This window comes from Microcebus murinus, chromosome X, assembly GCF_040939455.1.
Source record: "Microcebus murinus isolate Inina chromosome X, M.murinus_Inina_mat1.0, whole genome shotgun sequence".
NCBI lineage: Eukaryota > Metazoa > Chordata > Mammalia > Primates > Cheirogaleidae > Microcebus > Microcebus murinus.
This window is the reverse complement of record NC_134136.1, coordinates 47046372-47052371: the sequence shown is the minus strand read 5'-3', so window position 1 is coordinate 47052371 and position 6000 is coordinate 47046372. Positions and strand designations below refer to the sequence as shown.

General features: G+C 43.6%; 1 protein-coding gene across 1 annotated transcript in view; it reads left to right on the top strand.

Moving 5' to 3' along the window:
- The first annotated feature begins 392 nt into the window (after positions 1-392).
- RHOXF1 (Rhox homeobox family member 1) overlaps positions 393-6000 on the top strand; it is a 50641-nt gene continuing 45033 nt past the window's right edge. The window contains exons 1-2 of the mRNA XM_075999288.1: positions 393-498; positions 1879-1955. The gene's annotated coding sequence lies outside the window, so the exon portion shown is untranslated. The remainder of the gene's footprint in view (positions 499-1878; positions 1956-6000) is intronic.

Genomic DNA, 6000 nt, shown 5'->3' with positions numbered 1-6000 from the left:
AAACTATCAAGTGCGGATGTCTTTTTTTCCTTTGGATAGATACCCATATCTTTTGACTACCTGTATATTATGTAATGTGATACATACACACACACACACACACACACACATACCCAGAGTGCACTCCAAAGTCAAGCAGAATTGATTATTTTGTTGATACATCTGCTCAGTGAGTGCATCCTGTGACCCATCGTCTTCCTTTCAGGGTTCCAAATGTGAGGCTGAGAAGGGAAATGCTCTCCTGTCCAGCTTATACTTGGGGAGCCTCATACAGAACTGGATAAAGGCAGGAAACTGGTTTCCCTTCAGGATTGTTTACACGGTTACACTCATCCCTGCCCACAGCCAATCCCAGGCAAGGGAAGGGCTTTTTCCACGTACTAGACCTGTTGCCAAGGTTTCCTCTGCTTTGGGCGGTCGCGCGGGGGCGGGTTCTTGGAGCCCGCGCAAAGGAGACCTTCCCAGCTCGCGAGAGCACGCCCTATCTTCGCGACCAGAGTGAGTCTGGTGTCCGGCTTAGTGGCCACGGAGGGAGGCCTTTGGGTTCAGGGACAAGAGCGACAGGTTGTCCTAGCGCACCAAGCTCAGCAAAATAACATGCTTCTCAGGGGACTGCTGCTTTCATTCATACTTTGCTTTTGATCTGGGAAAGGAATGGCCATGGTCATCAGGTGGGAGACTTCAGCCTAGGCTCCTGAAACGAGCCCTAGCGCTCCCGTTTGCAACCGCCCGCTTTAGAGCTGAGTTCTGTGCCCTGGGCCATCCCTTTTGCTTCTGCCTCATCCGCCTATTTTTAGGGCTGCTCATGCTCACGCAGAAGCGACAGGCTGTGGCTCTCAGTTCTAGTGCGGGGGAAGCTACTGTCAAGTGAGGAGCATGTGGCTTTGCTGAGCTTGGTGCCGTTAGACTACCTGGCACTCTTACCCATCGTTATGGCCAGGGATCCGAATGTGATAGGAGAACACCAATGCATCACTATTAGGAATTTAGCCAGCAGAAGGACAGCTTTGCCACAGTATTTTAGTTATGCACAATGTACTGTTCAATGAGGCATTCAACGTTGTGGCAGACCCCACATGCTCAAGGATGACTGCAATATTTTGAGAGATCTTTGTGACACCATGACTTTCAGTATCCACCCAGCAGGTACTGAGCAGCACAGTACTCGGGGTCCATGGCCTTTAGTGTTGGAGGGTGGACCTCACCTTGGGAATGACCCTGGGCTCCTATTACCATCCCCAAGGCAGTGATGGTTGCCTTTTAGTCTTGAAGCAACTTCACTTGGCTACACTTGCTTAAACCCTGGCCAAATTTAAATTTCCTGACTGTTTTGAGTCAGAAAGTATTTCTGTGTACACTGCTTTGACTTGTTCATTAGCTTTTCATGTGAGGAAGCTTTATCTTTCCAACTCTGTTGGAAGTGTGTTGAGAGTGTAATCTTGCTTTATCCAGTTTTACTTCACCACAGTGCTTGACATGGGAGCACCATACAGGTACTTAAAACGTATATGCCGGCTGACTGGGTGTATTAGAGTTCTCCAAAGAAACAGAACTAACGGGATGTAGATCTCTCTCTCTCTCTATCTCTCTCTCTCTCTCTCTCTCTCTCTCTCTCTCTGAGATGATAGTGCTATAGTTTGGATGTTTGTGCCCCCAGACCTCATAATGAAATTTGATCCCCAGGGTTGGAGATGGAGCATAAACAGGGGTGCTTGGGTCAATGGGGACAGATCCCTCATAAATGGCTTGGTGCCATCCTCATAGTAATGAGTGAGTTCTCTCTTTATTAGACCCTATTAGAGTTAGTTGTAAAAAAGAGACTAACACCTCCCCTCTCTCTTCTTTCCTCTCTTTCCATGTGATCTCTGCACATACCAGCATCCCTGCACCTTCTGCCATGAGTGCAAGCAGCCCAAGGATTTCACCAGATGCCCAATCTTCCAGCCAGCAGAATCGTGAGCCAAATAAATCTTTTTTCTTTATGAATTATCCAGTCTCAAGTATGCAAACGGACTAAGACAGACAGATAGATACAAAGGGATTTATTATAGGGGAATTGGCTCATGTGATTATGGAGCCTTGCAGGTCCCAAGACCTACACTTGGCAAGCTGGAGTCCCAGTGAAGCTGATGGTGAAGTTCCAGTCTGAATGCTGGGCTTTCCTGCTGGGGAGCACATCTGTATTTGGATGTAGTCAAAGCCCTTTGCCTGCTAAAGCCAAGATTCTTGAATCAGACTGCACTAGGACAAAGAACAAGCAGGGTTGGGAGAAATCTAAAACGATTTCAACTTCCCAATTCTTGAGAAAGAAAACAATAAAGCCCATTTCCCCTTCACATTCTCAACTATGAGGATACTTCACCTTTGCAAATTATTAGGGCCCAGGAAGTTAAATTTCAACCTTTCAGTGCTAAGGTTATCTCATTTTAACCCAAATGATAGAAAGAGCAAGAGTGACTATATATATCAATATATGGAATGCTTATCTTCTCCTTAGCTTCAGACTCTGTATCCAACAGTATATAAGACATAGTAGATATCTGGAAGGTCCACTGGCACTCCAAGTTCACAACACCCATGACCAAATATATCCTCTTTCTCCAAAACTTGGTCCTTCCTATATTCCTCCTATTAAGTGGTGGCATCTTTTGACTCAAGCCAGAATAGCAGGAACTGTCCTTTACACTTCCCTCTCCCTCAGTCCCCAAATTGAGTCCATCATCATTTCCTAGTGCTTCCACCTCAATAATAACCCTAAAGTCAACTTCTTCCCTCCACCTGTATCACCTGTCCTGAACCATCATTCTCTCCTACATAGCCTACTGCCTGCCTCTTCTCATGCCACCTTCCTTAATCTTTTCCCCACAAAGTAGCCAACATGATTTTCAGAAAACACAGATAAGATGTTACTCCCCTGCTCAAAACACTCCAATAAGAGACATACTTGTTTTCTGTATGGGAGGGTTAAAATAAGAAAGTGTTGATCTTCCCAAATTGATCTATATGTTTAACACAATCCCTATAAAAATCTCAGCAGGATGCTTTGTACATATAAACACACTGATACTAAAGTATTTTTGTGAAAAGGAATTAGATTGGGCAGAACAGTTTTTTAAAAGCAGAATAAAGTAGGAGGAAAAAAAATAAAAGAAAATAAAGTAGGAGGAATCACTCTAACACTTTTAAGATTTATACACTCGAGTAATCAGAACAATGCAGAGAGGAGACACATACATCAATGGACTGTAATAAAGAGTCCATAACTAAACTTACACAAGTATGACCACTGATTTCAACAAAGGTGCAAAAATAATTCAATGGAGAAGAAGTAGTCTTTTGAAGAAATTGTGCTGGAACAATCGGATGTTCATAGGCCAAAAAAAAAAAAAAAAAGGATTCACAACCTAAACTGATGTTCACAAAATGTTCTATACATCTGTACACACATGTTCCCAGCAGTGTTATTCATAATAGCCAAAAACTTGGGTGGGGGAGAAAAACCAGATGTCCTTCAATACGTGAATAGTTAAAGAAATAGTGGTACAACCATACCATAAAATACTACTCACCATTAAAAAGGAATAACCATTGATACAGCAGCAATTTGGACGTATCTCAATGTACTTATGCTGAGTGAATAAAAAAATCCAGTCTCAACTGGTTATAGTTTGTATGGTTCCACTCAAGTAACGTTCTGGAGGTGACATAATTATAGATATGGAAAAAGACCAGTGATTGCCATGGTTTGGGCATAGGGGAAGAGTGTGACAATGTAGCAATAATTGCAGGGACTTTCTTGGTGATGCAGGTGCAGTTCTGTAAACCAGTTGTGGTAATGGTTATAAGAACATACACATTTGATAAAATTTCATTGAGATTTTGACCAAAAAAAAAAAAAACCCTCTAAAATAAGTACATATAAGCTTTGAATTTGAGTTAACATAGTAGTTCTAAACCTGGGAGGATTTCACTTCACAGGGTTTATTTGGCAATATCTGGAGATACTTTTGGTCTCCACAAATCAGGTGGGAGGTTGCTACTGGTATCTAATGGGTTGTGGGTAGGAGTGCTGCCAGTCATCTTACAATGCACAGGACAACCGCCACAAAAGAACCAAGAAATATTGGTTTTAAAATGTTAGTAGCACTAAGATTGAGAAACTCTGAGTTAATAGTATTGTGTCAGTGTTGATTTCCTGGTTTTGGTAATATGGTATGGTTAAATAAGGTGTTATCATGGGGAAAATGGAGTGAAAAGTACACAAGAACTCTGAACTATTTTAAACTTTTTTTGTCTTAAATTATTTCAAGATAAAAAGTTATAACAACTTAATTAATAAATTCATCCCTCTGTAACTCCCCATTACACTGAAGATAAAACTCAAACCCCTATTCAAGACAAGCAGCCTGCAAAAACAAGTCATTGCTTTGGCTTTCAGGGCTGTGTCCCCATTTCCATCTCTCAGCAATGGCCAGATAAGATCACAGCCCAGTCCAGGGGTTAGAGGATGAGTCCTGACAAGGGAGTCCTGGCTCCATCACTGACCAGGGTGGGGCCCCAGGCATGTGCCCTCACCTCACTGTGCCTTCTTACTCATCTGAAGAAGGAGAAGAAGGCTATTGCCTTCCTTTCGGGTGGCTGGGAGGATTAGCTGAGATGATCCATGTGGAGGGCTCCAAACAGAGCTTGGCAACAGCAAAACACTCAATAGCTGCTATGGTTACAATCATCAAACCTGTGGCCGTGGGCCCCACTCAGGTCCCCAAGGGAAAAGGTACACTGTGGGGTGTACTGGGCGCAGTGCCAGGCATCCTGACCGTCTCAGTGATGATGGCCTGAGGCAGGCAGCACAAGGCAGCGCTGAAGAACGGGCACAGCTGTTTAGCTCCGTAAGACAGTTAGTGAGCTCCCTGTCCTTCTGGATGTGAGTAATCAACATGAACATATCAATTTCATACAGGGCCAAGCCAGATTTTCTGTTTTATTTCTAATACCCAAAGCATCAAGCTTGAAAAAGGACACCTAACAAAGACAACATTTTGATGGAAATTCTTTTCTCCCCAAATATCCAGCTCATTGGAGCTACAAGCTCAAGTAAATCACCTTTAATTTAAAAAGATAATAAAAACGAGACAAATCCCCATGAGGCTGACATGTTTCCCTCAGTCATCATTTTGGAATCGAACCGTCTGGACTTTGTCCGCTAGGAGAGATTTTTATGATGACAAACTTCACTTTTCTGTTAAGTAGAAGCTAAAATCAAGAATATTTTAAGAGAAAATCAAAAAGCATTTTATGTTTATACAATTACCCGATCTGAGGAAAGCACACCAAGCCAAGCACATACATACCCCAAGGCTCATCCACCAGGTCTCCTAGGCCACTAGGGCACTTAGTGGGGCTGATGAGGAGCGTTTACTGGAGTCAGTGATGCCCCACCTAAGCCATGAGGGAAGAGGAGATCCTCAGGCCAGTTCCTCACCATCTCCTTGAATAAAGGTACTACACCTACTTTATAGAGTGGGATAGCAAGACTCAGGACTCTCAGACTCTAGCCCACAATGCTTGTTCCTTCTACTCCAGGCACTGCCAATTTATTCATTCAACAACCATTTGTTGACAGCATATTATGTGCTCCTAATTATTAAACAGAGATGGGAGAATTGGGTAATGGGATTGGGGAAATGAGCCCCCAATATGCCAGTTCCCCAGGCATCTGTGCTACTGATTGTGCTGAGGGTCATAACACACCAGGTTCTGAATTCACCTGCAAGCAGCCACAGGTTTCCCTCCAAACCTTGTCCACCGCCATCAGGGGAGCTGTCCTTCTCATTTCACAGACCAGAGCAATTGAAGCTGTGACAGGGCTGAGGAACACCTTGAGGTTTCAGTTAACAGAGAATGGCTCTGTCTGTCTTCCCCTGTTGGATTTCCATTGGGGAAGGAAGGGGACTTCACGAAAGGAAGAAAGGACTCTGGAGGAACCAAAGTCCTGAAGGG